This window comes from Anomaloglossus baeobatrachus, chromosome 4 (genome assembly GCF_048569485.1).
Source record: "Anomaloglossus baeobatrachus isolate aAnoBae1 chromosome 4, aAnoBae1.hap1, whole genome shotgun sequence".
In the NCBI taxonomy this organism is placed as follows: domain Eukaryota; kingdom Metazoa; phylum Chordata; class Amphibia; order Anura; family Aromobatidae; genus Anomaloglossus; species Anomaloglossus baeobatrachus.
This window is the reverse complement of record NC_134356.1, coordinates 703,643,030-703,658,638: the sequence shown is the minus strand read 5'-3', so window position 1 is coordinate 703,658,638 and position 15,609 is coordinate 703,643,030. Positions and strand designations below refer to the sequence as shown.

At 55.2% G+C, this 15,609-nt stretch overlaps 1 protein-coding gene across 1 annotated transcript in view; it reads left to right on the top strand.

Annotated features, from left to right (window-relative positions):
* Positions 1–14,901: 14,901 nt before the first annotated feature.
* Positions 14,902–15,609, top strand: part of LOC142304424 (phospholipid scramblase 1-like) — a 33,624-nt gene continuing 32,916 nt past the window's right edge. Inside the window, exon 1 of the mRNA XM_075346763.1 lies at positions 14,902–15,440. The gene's annotated coding sequence lies outside the window, so the exon portion shown is untranslated. The remainder of the gene's footprint in view (positions 15,441–15,609) is intronic.

The window sequence follows — 15,609 nt, the reverse complement described above, 5'->3', positions numbered from 1 at the left end:
CTGAGGCCGCTCTCCTCCCCACACTCTACAGCACACGACGTGGGCAGAATGATGAGAGTATATCTGAGGCCGCTCTCCTCTCCACACTCTACAGCACAGGATGGGGGCAGAGTGATGAGAGTATATCTGAGGCCGCTCTCCTCTCCACACTCTACAGCACAGGATGGGGGCAGAGTGATGAGAGTATATCTGAGGCCGCTCTCCTCTCCACACTCTACAGCACACGACGTGGGCAGAATGATGAGAGTATATCTGAGGCCGCTCTCCTCTCCACACTCTACAGCACAGGATGGGGGCAGAGTAATGAGAGTATATCTGAGGCCGCTCTCCTCCCCACACTCTACAGCACAGGACGGGGGCAGAGTGATGAGAGTATATCTGAGGCCGCTCTCCTCTCCACACTCTACAGCACAGAATGGAGGCAGAGTGATGAGAGTATATCTGAGGCCGCTCTCCTCCCCACACTCTACAGCACACGACGTGGGCAGAATGATGAGAGTATATCTGAGGCCGCTCTCCTCTCCACACTCTACAGCACAGGACGGGAGCAGAGTGATGAGAGTATATCTGAGACCGCTCTCTTCTCCACACTCTACAGCACAGGACGGGAGCAGAGTGATGAGAGTATATCTGAGGCCGCTCTCCTCTCCACACTATACAGCACAGGACGGGGGCAGAGTGATGAGAGTATAACTGAGGCCGCTCTCCTCCCCACACTCTACAGCACAGGACGGGGGCAGAGTGATGAGAGTATATCTGAGGCCGCTCTCCTCTCCACACTCCACAGCACAGGACGGGGGCAAAGTGATGAGAGTATATCTGAGGCCGCTCTCCTCTCCACACTCTACAGCACAGGACGGGGGCAGAGTGATGAGAGTATATCTGAGGCCGCTCTCCTCCCCACACTATACAGCACAGGACGGGGGCAGAGTGATGAGAGTATATCTGAGGCCGCTCTCCTCTCCACACTCTACAGCATAGGACAGGGGCAGAGTGATGAGAGTATATCTGAGGCCGCTCTCCTCCCCACACTCTACAGCACAGGACGGGGCAGAGTGATGAGAGTATATCTGAGGCCACTCTCCTCTCCACACTCTACAGCACAGGACAGGGGCAGAGTGATGAGAGTATATCTGAGGCTGCTCTCCTCTCCACACTATACAGCACAGGAGGGGGGCAGAGTGATGAGAGTATATCTGGGGCCGCTCTCCTCTCCACACTCTACAGCACAGAATGGAGGCAGAGTGATGAGAGTATATCTGAGGCCGCTCTCCTCCCCACACTCTACAGCACACGACGTGGGCAGAATGATGAGAGTATATCTGAGGCCGCTCTCCTCTCCACACTCTACAGCACAGGATGGGGGCAGAGTGATGAGAGTATATCTGAGGCCGCTCTCCTCCCCACACTCTACAGCACAGGACGGGGGCAGAGTGATGAGAGTATATCTGAGGCCGCTCTCCTCCCCACACTCTACAGCACAGGACGGGGGCAGAGTGATGAGAGTATGTCTGAGGCCGCTCTCCTCCCCACACTCTACAGCACAGGACGGGGGCAGAGTGATGAGAGTATATCTGAGGCCGCTGTCCTCTCCACACTCTACAGCACAGAATGGAGGCAGAGTGATGAGAGTATATCTGAGGCCGCTCTCCTCCCCACACTCTACAGCACACGACGTGGGCAGAATGATGAGAGTATATCTGAGGCCGCTCTCCTCTCCACACTCTACAGCACAGGATGGGGGCAGAGTAATGAGAGTATATCTGAGGCCGCTCTCCTCCCCACACTCTACAGCACAGGACGGGGGCAGAGTGATGAGAGTATATCTGAGGCCGCTCTCCTCTCCACACTCTACAGCACAGGACGGGAGCAGAGTGATGAGAGTATATCTGAGACCGCTCTCTTCTCCACACTCTACAGCACAGGACGGGAGCAGAGTGATGAGAGTATATCTGAGGCCGCTCTCTTCTCCACACTATACAGCACAGGACGGGGGCAGAGTGATGAGAGTATAACTGAGGCCGCTCTCCTCCCCACACTCTACAGCACAGGACGGGGGCAGAGTGATGAGAGTATATCTGAGGCCGCTCTCCTCTCCACACTCCACAGCACAGGACGGGGGCAAAGTGATGAGAGTATATCTGAGGCCGCTCTCCTCTCCACACTCTACAGCACAGGACGGGGGCAGAGTGATGAGAGTATATCTGAGGCCGCTCTCCTCCCCACACTATACAGCACAGGACGGGGGCAGAGTGATGAGAGTATATCTGAGGCCGCTCTCCTCTCCACACTCTACAGCACAGAATGGAGGCAGAGTGATGAGAGTATATCTGAGACCGCTCTCCTGTCCACACTCTACAGCACAGGACGGGGGCAGAGTGATAAGAGTATATCTGAGGCTGCTCTCCTCTCCACACTATACAGCACAGGATGGGGGCAGAGTGATGAGAGTATATCTGAGGCCGCTCTCCTGTCCACACTCTACAGCACAGGACGGGGGCAGAGTGATGAGAGTATATCTGAGACCGCTCTCCTCTCCACACTCTACAGCACAGTACAAGGGCAGAGTGATGAGAGTATATCTGAGGCCGCTCTCCTCTCCACACTCTACAGCACAGGACGGGGGCAGAGTGATGAGAGTTTATCTGAGGCTGCTCTCCTCTCCACACTCTACAGCACAGTACAAGGGCAGAGTGATGAGAGTATATCTGAGGCCGCTCTACTCTCCACACTCTACAGCACAGGACGGGGGCAGAGTGATGAGAGTATATCTGAGGCTGCTCTCCTCTCCACACTCTACAGCACAGGACGGGAGCAGAGTGATGAGAGTATATCTGAGGCCGCTCTCCTCTCCACACTCTACAGCACAGTACAAGGGCAGAGTGATGAGAGTATATCTGAGGCCGCTCTCCTCTCCACACTCTACAGCACAGGACGGGGGCAGAGTGATGAGAGTATATCTGAGGCTGCTCTCCTCTCCACACTCTACAGCACAGTACAAGGGCAGAGTGATGAGAGTATATCTGAGGCCGCTCTCCTCTCCACACTCTACAGCACAGGACGGGGGCAGAGTGATGAGAGTATATCTGAGGCTGCTCTCCTCTCCACACTCTACAGCACAGGACGGGAGCAGAGTGATGAGAGTATATCTGAGGCCGCTCTCCTCTCCACACTATACAGCACAGGATGGGGGCAGAGTGATGAGAGTATATCTGAGACCGCTCTCCTCTCCACACTCTACAGCACAGGACGAGGGCAGAGTGATGAGAGTATATCTGAGGCCGCTCTCCTCTCCACACTCTACAGCACAGAATGGAGGCAGAGTGATGAGAGTATATCTGAGACCGCTCTCCTCCCCACACTATACAGCACAGGACGAGGGCAGAGTGATGAGAGTATATCTGAGGCCGCTCTCCTCCCCACACTCTACAGCACAGGACGAGGGCAGAGTGATGAGAGTATATCTGAGGCCGCTCTCCTCCCCATACTCTACAGCACAGAATGGAGGCAGAGTGATGAGAGTATATCTGAGACCGCTCTCCTCCCCACACTATACAACACAGGACGGGGGCAGAGTGATGAGAGTATATCTGAGACCGCTCTCCTCCCCACACTATACAGCACAGGACGGGGGCAGAGTGATGAGAGTATATCTGAGACCGCTCTCCTCCCCACTCTCTACAGCACAGGACGGGGGCAGAGTGATGAGAGTATATCTGAGGCCGCTCTCCTCCCCACACTCTACAGCACAGGACGGGGGCAGAGTGATGAGAGTATATCTGAGGCCGCTCTCCTCCCCACACTCTACAGCACAGGACGGGGGCAGAGTGATGAGAGTATATCTGAGGCCGCTCTCCTCCCCACACTCTACAGCACAGGACGGGGGCAGAGTGATGAGAGTATATCTGAGGCCGCTCTCCTCTCCACACTCTACAGCACAGGACGGGGGCAGAGTGATGAGAGTATATCTGAGGCCGCTCTCCTCTCCACACTCTACAGCATAGGACAGGGGCAGAATGATGAGAGTATATCTGAGGCCGCTCTCCTGTCCACACTCTACAGCACAGGACGGGGGCAGAGTGATGAGAGTATATCTGAGGCTGCTCTCCTCTCCACACTCTACAGCACAGGACGGGGGCAGAGTGATGAGAGTATATCTGAGGCCGCTCTCCTCTCCACACTCTACAGCACAGGACGGGAGCAGAGTGATGAGAGTATATCTGAGGCCGCTCTCCTCCCCACACTCTACAGCACAGGACGGGGGCAGAGTGATGAGAGTATATCTGAGGCCGCTCTCCTCTCCACACTATACAGCACAGGATGGGGGCAGAGTGATGAGAGTATATCTGAGACCGCTCTCCTCTCCACACTCTACAGCACAGGACGAGGGCAGAGTGATGAGAGTATATCTGAGGCCGCTCTCCTCTCCACACTCTACAGCACAGAATGGAGGCAGAGTGATGAGAGTATATCTGAGACCGCTCTCCTCCCCACACTATACAGCACAGGACGAGGGCAGAGTGATGAGAGTATATCTGAGGCCGCTCTCCTCTCCACACTATACAGCACAGGATGGGGGCAGAGTGATGAGAGTATATCTGAGACCGCTCTCCTCTCCACACTCTACAGCACAGGACGAGGGCAGAGTGATGAGAGTATATCTGAGGCCGCTCTCCTCTCCACACTCTACAGCACAGAATGGAGGCAGAGTGATGAGAGTATATCTGAGACCGCTCTCCTCCCCACACTATACAGCACAGGACGAGGGCAGAGTGATGAGAGTATATCTGAGGCCGCTCTCCTCCCCACACTCTACAGCACAGGACGAGGGCAGAGTGATGACAGTATATCTGAGGCCGCTCTCCTCCCCATACTCTACAGCACAGAATGGAGGCAGAGTGATGAGAGTATATCTGAGACCGCTCTCCTCCCCACACTATACAGCACAGGACGGGGGCAGAGTGATGAGAGTATATCTGAGACCGCTCTCCTCCCCACACTATACAGCACAGGACGGGGGCAGAGTGATGAGAGTATATCTGAGACCGCTCTCCTCCCCACACTCTACAGCACAGGACGGGGGCAGAGTGATGAGAGTATATCTGAGGCCGCTCTCCTCTCCACACTCTACAGCACAGGATGGGGGCAGAGTGATGAGAGTATATCTGAGGCCGCTCTCCTCTCCACACTCTACAGCACAGGACGGGGGCAGAGTGATGAGAGTATATCTGAGGCCGCTCTCCTCTCCACCCTCTACAGCACAGGACGGGGGCAGAGTGATGAGAGTATATCTGAGGCCGCTCTCCTCTCCACACTCTACAGCACAGGATGGGGGCAGAGTGATGAGAGTATATCTGAGGCCGCTCTCCTCCCCACACTCTACAGCACAGGACGGGGGCAGAGTGATGAGAGTATATCTGAGGCCGCTCTCCTCTCCACACTCTACAGCATAGGACAGGGGCAGAGTGATGAGAGTATATCTGAGGCCGCTCTCCTCTCCACACTCTACAGCACAGGACGGGGGCAGAGTGATGAGAGTATATCTGAGGCTGCTCTCCTCTCCACACTATACAGCACAGGAGGGGGGCAGAGTGATGAGAGTATATCTGGGGCCGCTCTCCTCTCCACACTCTACAGCACAGAATGGAGGCAGAGTGATGAGAGTATATCTGAGGCCGCTCTCCTCCCCACACTCTACAGCACAGGACGGGGGCAGAGTGATGAGAGTATATCTGAGGCCGCTCTCCTCTCCACACTCTACAGCACAGGACGGGGGCAGAGTGATGAGAGTATATCTGAGGCCGCTCTCCTCTCCACACTCTACAGCACAGGACGGGGGCAGAGTAATGAGAGTATATCTGAGGCCGCTCTCCTCTCCACACTCTACAGCACAGGACGGGGGCAGAGTGATGAGAGTATATCTGAGGCCGCTGTCCTCTCCACACTCTACAGCACAGGACGGGGGCAGAGTGATGAGAGTATATCTAAGGCCGCTCTCCTCTCAACACTATACAGCACAGGACGGGAGCAGAGTGATGAGAGTATATATGAGGCCGCTCTCCTCTCCACACTCTACAGCACAGGACGGGAGCAGAGTGATGAGAGTATATCTGAGACCGCTCTCTTCTCCACACTCTACAGCACAGGACGGGGGCAGAGTGATGAGAGTATATCTGAGGCCGCTCTCCTCTCCACACTCTACAGCACAGGACGGGGGCAGAGTGATGAGAGTATATCTGAGGCCGCTCTCCTCTCCACACTCTACAGCACAGGACGAGGGCAGAGTGATGAGAGTATATCTGAGGCTGTTCTCCTCTCCACACTCTACAGCACAGGACGGGGGCAGAGTGATGAGAGTATATCTGAGGCCGCTCTCCTCCCCACACTCTACAGCACAGGACAGGGGCAGAGTGATGAGAGTATATCTGAGGCCGCTCTCCTCCCCACACTATACAGCACAGGACGGGGGCAGAGTGATGAGAGTATATCTGAGGCCGCTCTCCTCTCCACACTCTACAGCACAGGACGGGGGCAGAGTGATGAGAGTATATCTGAGGCCGCTCTCCTCTCCACACTCTACAGCACAGGACAGGGGCAGAGTGATGAGAGTATATCTGAGGCTGCTCTCCTCTCCACACTCTACAGCACAGGATGGGGGCAGAGTGATGAGAGTATATCTGAGGCCGCTCTCCTCTCCACACTCTACAGCACAGGACGAGGGCAGAGTGATGAGAGTATATCTGAGGCCGCTCTCCTCCCCACACTCTACAGCACAGGACAGGGGCAGAGTGATGAGAGTATATCTGAGGCTGCTCTCCTCTCCACACTCTACAGCACAGGATGGGGGCAGAGTGATGAGAGTATATCTGAGGCCGCTTTCCTCTCCACACTCTACAGCACAGAATGGGAGCAGAGTGATGAGAGTATATCTGAGGCCGCTCTCCTCTCCACACTATACAGCACAGGACGGGGGCAGAGTGATGAGAGTATATCTGAGGCCGCTCTCCTCTCCACACTATACAGCACAGGACAAGGGCAGAGTGATGAGAGTATATCTGAGGCCACTCTCCTCCCCACACTATACAGCACAGGACGGGGGAAGAATGATGAGAGTATATCTGAGACCGCTCTCCTCTCCACACTATACAGCACAGGACGGGGGCAGAGTGATGAGAGTATATCTGAGGCCGCTCTCCTCTCCACACTATACAGCACAGGACTAGGGCAGAGTGATGAGAGTATATCTGAGGCCGCTCTCCTCCCCACACTCTACAGCACAGGACGGGGGAAGAATGATGAGAGTATATCTGAGGCCGCTCTCCTCCCCACACTCTACAGCACAGGACGGGGCAGAGTGATGAGAGTATATCTGAGGCCGCTCTCCTCTCCACACTCTACAGCACAGGACGGGGGCAGAGTGATGAGAGTATATCTGAGGCTGCTCTCCTCCCCACACTCTACAGCACAGGACGGGGGCAGAGTGATGAGAGTATATCTGAGACCGCTCTCCTCTCCACACTCTACAGCACAGGACGGGGGCAGAGTGATGAGAGTATATCTGAGACCGCTCTCCTCTCCACACTCTACAGCACAGGACGGGAGCAGAGTGATGAGAGTATATCTGAGACCGCTCTCCTCTCCACACTCTACAGCACAGGACGGGAGCAGAGTGATGAGAGTATATCTGAGGCCGCTCTCCCCTCCACACTCTACAGCACAGGACGGGGGCAGAGTGATGAGAGTATATCTGAGGCCGCTCTCCTCCCCACACTCTACAGCACAGGACGGGGGCAGAGTGATGAGAGTATATCTGAGGCCGCTCTCCCCTCCACACTCTACAGCACAGGACGGGGGCAGAGTGATGAGAGTATATCTGAGGCCGCTCTCCCCTCCACACTCTACAGCACAGGATGGGGGCAGAGTGATGAGAGTATATCTGAGACCGCTCTCCTCCCCACACTATACAGCACAGGACGGGGGCAGAGTGATGAGAGTATATCTGAGGCCGCTCTCCTCTCCACACTATACAGCACAGGACGAGGGCAGAGTGATGAGAGTATATCTGAGGCCACTCTCCTCTCCACACTCTACAGCACAGGACGGGGGCAGAGTGATGAGAGTATATCTGAGGCCGCTCTCCTCTCCACACTCTACAGCACAGGACGGGGGCAGAGTGATGAGAGTATATCTGAGGCCGCTCTCCTCCCCACACTCTACAGCACAGGACGGGGGCAGAGTGATGAGAGTATATCTGAGGCCGCTCTCCTCTCCACACTCTACAGCACAGGACGGAGGCAGAGTGATGAGAGTATATCTGAGGCCGCTCTCCTCTCCACACTCTACAGCACAGGACGGGGGCAGAGTGATGAGAGTATATCTGAGGCCACTCTCCTCTCCACACTCTACAGCACATGACGGGGGCAGAGTGATGAGAGTATATCTGAGGCCGCTCTCCTCTCCACACTCTACAGCACAGGACGGGGGCAGAGTGATGAGAGTATATCTGAGGCCGCTCTCCTCCCCACACTCTACAGCACAGGACGGGGGCAGAGTGATGAGAGTATATCTGAGGCCACTCTCCTCTCCACACTATACAGCACAGGACGGGGGCAGAGTGATGAGAGTATATCTGAGGCCGCTCTCCTCTCCACACTCTACAGCACAGGACGGGGGCAGAGTGATGAGAGTATATCTGAGGCCGCTCTCCTCTCCACACTATACAGCACAGGACGGGGGCAGAGTGATGAGAGTATATCTGAGGCCGCTCTCCTCTCCACACTATACAGCACACGAGGGGGGCAGAGTGATGAGAGTATATCTGAGGCCGCTCTCCTCTCCACACTCTACAGCACAGGACGGAGGCAGAGTGATGAGAGTATATCTGAGGCCGCTCTCCTCTCCACACTCTACAGCACAGGATGGGGGCAGAGTGATGAGAGTATATCTGAGGCCACTCTCCTCCCCACACTCTACAGCACAGGACGGGGGCAGAGTGATGAGAGTATATCTGAGGCCGCTCTCCTCTCCACACTATACAGCACAGGACGGGGGCAGAGTGATGAGAGTATATCTGAGGCCGCTCTCCTCTCCACACTCTACAGCACAGGATGGGGGCAGAGTGATGAGAGTATATCTGAGGCCGCTCTCCTCTCCACACTCTACAGCACAGGACGGGGGCAGAGTGATGAGAGTATATCTGAGGCCGTTCTCCTCTCCACACTCTACAGCACAGGACGGGAGCAGAGTGATGAGAGTATATCTGAGGCCGCTCTCCTCTCCACACTCTACAGCACAGGACGGGGGCAGAGTGATGAGAGTATATCTGAGGCCGCTCTCCTCTCCACACTCTACAGCACAGGACGGGAGCAGAGTGATGAGAGTATATCTGAGGCCGTTCTCCTCTCCACACTCTACAGCACAGGACGGGAGCAGAGTGATGAGAGTATATCTGAGGCCGCTCTCCTCTCCACACTCTACAGCACAGGACGGGGGCAGAGTGATGAGAGTATATCTGAGGCCGCTCTCCTCTCCACACTCTACAGCACAGGACGGGCGCAGAGTGATGAGAGTATATCTGAGGCTGCTCTCCTCCCCACACTCTACAGCACAGGACGGGGGCAGAGTGATGAGAGTATATCTGAGACCGTTCTCCTCTCCACACTCTACAGCACAGGACGGGGGCAGAGTGATGAGAGTATATCTGAGACCGCTCTCCTCTCCACACTCTACAGCACAGGACGGGGGCAGAGTGATGAGAGTATATCTGAGACCGCTCTCCTCTCCACACTCTACAGCACAGGACGGGGGCAGAGTGATGATAGTATATCTGAGGCCGCCCTCCTCTCCACACTATACAGCACAGGACGGGGGCAGAGTGATGAGAGTATATCTGAGGCCGCTCAACTCCCCACACTATACAGCACAGGACGGGGGCAGAGTGATGAGAGTATATCTGAGGCCGCTCTCCTCTCCACACTATACAGCACAGGACGGGGGCAGAGTGATGAGAGTATATCTGAGGCCGCTCAACTCCCCACACTATACAGCACAGGACGGGGGCAGAGTGATGAGAGTATATCTGAGGCCGCTCTCCTCTCCACACTATACAGCACAGGACGGGGGCAGAGTGATGAGAGTATATCTGAGGCCGCTCAACTCCCCACACTATACAGCACAGGACGGGGGCAGAGTGATGAGAGTATATCTGAGGCCGCTCTCCTCTCCACACTATACAGCACAGGACGGGGGCAGAGTGATGAGAGTATATCTGAGGCCGCTCAACTCCCCACACTATACAGCACAGGACGGGGGCAGAGTGATGAGAGTATATGTGAGGCCGCTCTCCTCTCCACACTCTACAGCACAGGACGGGGGCAGAGTGATGAGAGTATATCTGAGGCCGCTCTCCTCTCCACACTATACAGCACAGGACGGGGGCAGAGTGATGAGAGTATATCTGAGGCCGCTCTCCTCTCCACACTCTACAGCACAGGACGGGGGCAGAGTGATGAGAGTATATCTGAGGCCGCTCAACTCCCCACACTATACAGCACAGGACGGGGGCAGAGTGATGAGAGTATATCTGAGGCCGCTCTCCTCTCCACACTATACAGCACAGGATGGGGGCAGAGTGATGAGAGTATATCTGAGGCTGCTCTCCTCTCCACACTATACAGCACAGGAGGGGGGCAGAGTGATGAGAGTATATCTGAGGCCGCTCTCCTCCCCACACTCTACAGCACAGGACGGGAGCAGAGTGATGAGAGTATATCTGAGGCCGCTCTCCTCTCTACACTCTACAGCACAGGACGGGGGCAGAGTGATGAGAGTATATCTGAGGCCGCTCTCCTCTCCACACTATACAGCACAGGAGGGGGGCAGAGTGATGAGAGTATATCTGAGGCCGCTCTCCTCTCCACACTATACAGCACAGGAGGGGGGCAGAGTGATGAGAGTATATCTGAGGCCGCTCTCCTCCCCACACTATACAGCACAGGACGGGGGCAGAGTGATGAGAGTATATCTGAGACCGCTCTCCTCTCCACACTCTACAGCACAGGACGGGGGCAGAGTGATGAGAGTATATCTGAGACCGCTCTCCTCCCCACACTCTACAGCACAGGACGGGGGAAAGTGATGAGAGTATATCTGAGGCCGTTCTCCTCTCCACACTCTACAGCACAGGACGGGGGCAGAGTGATGAGAGTATATCTGAGGCCGCTCTCCTCTCCACACTCTACAGCACAGGACGGGGGCAGAGTGATGAGAGTATATCTGAGGCCGCTCTCCTCTCCACACTCTACAGCACAGGACGAGGGCAGAGTGATGAGAGTATATCTGAGGCCGCTCTCCTCTCCACATTCTACAGCACAGGACGGGGCAGAGTGATGAGAGTATATCTGAGGCCGCTCTCCTCTCCACACTATACAGCACAGGATGGGGGCAGAGTGATGAGAGTATATCTGAGACCGCTCTCCTCTCCACACTATACAGCACAGGATGGGGGCAGAGTGATGAGAGTATATCTGAGGCCGCTCTCCTCTCCACACTCTACAGCACAGGACGGGGGCAGAGTGATGAGAGTATATCTGAGGCCGCTCTCCTCTCCACACTCTACAGCACAGGACGGGGGCAGAGTGATGAGAGTATATCTGAGGCCGCTCTCCTCTCCACACTCTACAGCACAGGACGGGGGCAGAGTGATGAGAGTATATCTGAGGCCGCTCTCCTCTCCACACTCTACAGCACAGGACGGGGGCAGAGTGATGAGAGTATATCTGAGGCCGCTCTCCTCTCCACACTCTACAGCACAGGACGGGGGCAGAGTGATGAGAGTATATCTGAGGCCGCTCTCCTCTCCACACTATACAGCACAGGATGGGGGCAGAGTGATGAGAGTATATCTGAGGCCGCTCTCCTCTCCACACTCTACAGCACAGGACGGGGGCAGAGTGATGAGAGTATATCTGAGGCCGCTCTCCTCTCCACACTCTACAGCACAGGACGGGGGCAGAGTGATGAGAGTATATCTGAGGCCGCTCTCCTCTCCACACTCTACAGCACAGGATGGGGCAGAGTGATGAGAGTATATCTGAGGCCGCTCTCCTCTCCACACTCTACAGCACAGGACGGGGGCAGAGTGATGAGAGTATATCTGAGGCCGCTCTCCTCTCCACACTCTACAGCACAGGACGGGGGCAGAGTGATGAGAGTATATCTGAGGCCGCTCTCCTCTCCACACTATACAGCACAGGATGGGGGCAGAGTGATGAGAGTATATCTGAGGCCGCTCTCCTCTCCACACTCTACAGCACAGGACGGGGGCAGAGTGATGAGAGTATATCTGAGGCCGCTCTCCTCTCCACACTCTACAGCACAGGACGGGGGCAGAGTGATGAGAGTATATCTGAGGCCGCTCTCCTCTCCACACTCTACAGCACAGGACGGGGGCAGAGTGATGAGAGTATATCTGAGGCCGCTCTCCTCTCCACACTCTACAGCACAGGATGGGGGCAGAGTGATGAGAGTATATCTGAGGCCGTTCTCCTCTCCACACTCTACAGCACAGGACGGGGGCAGAGTGATGAGAGTATATCTGAGGCCGCTCTCCTCTCCACACTCTACAGCACAGGATGGGGGCAGAGTGATGAGAGTATATCTGAGGCCGCTCTCCTCTCCACACTCTACAGCACAGGACGGGGGCAGAGTGATGAGAGTATATCTGAGGCCGCTCTCCTCTCCACACTCTACAGCACAGGACGGGGGCAGAGTGATGAGAGTATATCTGAGGCCGCTCTCCTCTCCACACTCTACAGCACAGGACGGGGGCAGAGTGATGAGAGTATATCTGAGGCCGCTCTCCTCTCCACACTCTACAGCACAGGACGGGAGCAGAGTGATGAGAGTATATCTGAGGCCGCTCTCCTCTCCACACTCTACAGCACAGGACGAGGGCAGAGTGATGAGAGTATATCTGAGGCCGCTCTCGCAGGCGATATCGTAGTGTGTAAATCCTAGATGATACGATTAACGAGCGCAAATGCGTCGTAATCGTATCATCGGTGCAGCGTCGTCGAATTCCATAATTATGCTGACGCGATGGTCCGATGTTGTTCCTCGTTCCTGCGGCAGTACACATCGCTGTGTGTGAAGTCGCAGGAGCGAGGAACATCTACCTGCATCACTGCGGCTCCCGTAGGATATGCGGTAGGAAGGAGGTGGGCGGGATGTTTACATCCCGCTCATCTCTGCCCCTCTGCTCCTATTAGCCGCCTGCTGCGTGACGTCGCAGTGACGCCACACGACCGGTCCCCTTAAGAAGGAGACGGGTCGCCGGCCAGAGCAACGTCGCAGGACAGGTGAGTCCATGTGTAGCTGCTGTAGCGATAATATTCGCTACGGCAGATATCACAATGATATCGCAGCTGTGACGGGGGCGGGGCCTATCGCGCTCAGCATCGGCTTGCCATGTCTTAGTGTGTAAAGTACCCCTAAGTCTATCTAGTTCACCCCGTAGCCTAACATGTTGATCCAGAAGAAGGCAAAAAAACCCCAATGTGGCAAACAAGTTCCAATGGGGAAAAAATGTCCTTCCTTGGTCCACATCCGGCAATCAGACTAGTTCCCTGGATCAATACCCTGTCATAAAATCTAATATACATAACTGGTAATATTACATTTTTCAGGAAAGGCGTCCAGGCTCTGCTTAATGTTAGTAGTGAATCCCTCATTACAACATCATGCGGCAGAGAGCTCCATAGTCTCACTGCTCGTACAGTAAAGAATCCTCGTCTGTGATTATGATTAAACCTTCTTTCCTGAAGACGTAGCGGATGCCCCCGTGTTCCAGTCGCAGGCCTAGGTGTAAAAAGATCTTTGGAAAGGTCTCTGTACTGTCCCCTCATATATTTATACATTGTGATTAGATCCCCCCTAAGCCTTCGTTTTTCCTGTCTTGGTATTGCAGCCCACCCATTCCTCTAATAATCTTGGTGGTCTTCTCTGCACCCTCTCCAGTTCAGCTATGTCCTTCTTATATATCGGTGACCAGAATTGTACACAGTATATAAGTGCGGTCGCACTAGTGACTTGTACAGAGGTAGAACTATATTTTTTTCATGAACACTTATACCTCTTTTAATACATCCCATTATTTTATTAGCCCTGGCAGCAGCTGCCTGACACTGGCCACTAAAGTGAAGTTTACCATCCCCCCATACACCCAAGTCTTTTTCTGTGTCTGTTTTACCCAGTGTTCTACAATTAAGTACATAATCATAAATGTTATTTCCTCTACCCAAGTGCATGACCTTACATTTATCTACATTAAACTGCAATTGCCACTTCTCAGTGATGGGGGGTTAATGATTGGTTGCAGCGCTGTTGATGTCACCACTGCAGCCTGTCATGAAACATCAGAGGCAGCGGTGAAGAGCTGGATCCGGGGGGCACCAATGATCTGTGGCATTTTCTCTAGTGGGGAGTACAAAAAGATTTCATTCCTGCAAAATCCCTGATTGAGAAACTGAGGTGATAATGGCGGCAATCCCAGGAATGGCCACTGGAGGGAGCCCTGGTATAAGGAATAGCTGTCCCCTCCCTCCGGACCCCACACCCTGGCCGCAGCCTCTGCCCTCCCTCCATTGTGTCTCTGTCCTGCCTCCATTACGTCTCCTCTGCCCTCCTCCATGTCTCGGCTGTCTCCCCTCCTCCTGCAGCCTCTGCCCTCCTCCATTAGTCTCTGCCGCGCCCCAGCAGCCTCTGCCCTCCCTCCATTACGTCTCCTCTGCCCTCCTTCATTACGTCTCCTCTGCCCTCCTTCATTAGTCTCTGCCCTCCTCCATGTCTCTGCCCTCCCTCCATTAGTCTCTGTCCTCCCTCCATTACGTCTCCTCTGCCCTCCTCCATGTCTCTGCCCTCCTCCATGTCTCTGCCCTCCCTCCATTAGTCTCTGTCCTCCCTCCATTACGTCTCCTCTGCCCTCCTCCATGTCTCTGCCCTCCTCCATGTCTCTGCCCTCCTCCATGTCTCTGCCCTCCCTCCATTAGTCTCTGTCCTCCCTCCATTACGTCTCCTCTGCCCTCCTCCATGTCTCTGCCCTCCTCCATGTCTCTGCCCTCCCTCCATTAGTCTCTGTCCTCCCTCCATTACGTCTCCTCTGCCCTCCTTCATTAGTCTCTGCCCTCCTCCATGTCTCTGCCCTCCTCCATGTCTCTGCCCTCCTCCATGTCTCTGCCCTCCTCCATGTCTCTGCCCTCCTCCGTGTCTCGGCTGTCCCCCGCCCCCTGCAGTCTTCCTCCCTGAGGGGGGGCCTCGCCCTGCGCCTCCTCTTTCTCCTGACACCTCCCCCAACAAAGCAAAAATAGAGCGACACCAAGAGACACAGGAGCGAGACCTTCAGGGGGGACCCCACAGCTGCACCCTGGGGGGAGGGACACAAGGTAGGAAGTGCCCCAACTCTGAAGCCCCTGCCCCAACTCTAAAGCCCCTGCCCCAACTCTGAAGCCCCTGCCCCAACTCTGAAGCCCCTGCCCCAACTCTAAAGCCCCTGCCCCAACTCTGAAGCCCCTGCCCCAACTCTAAAGCCCCTGCCCCAACTCTGAAGCCCCT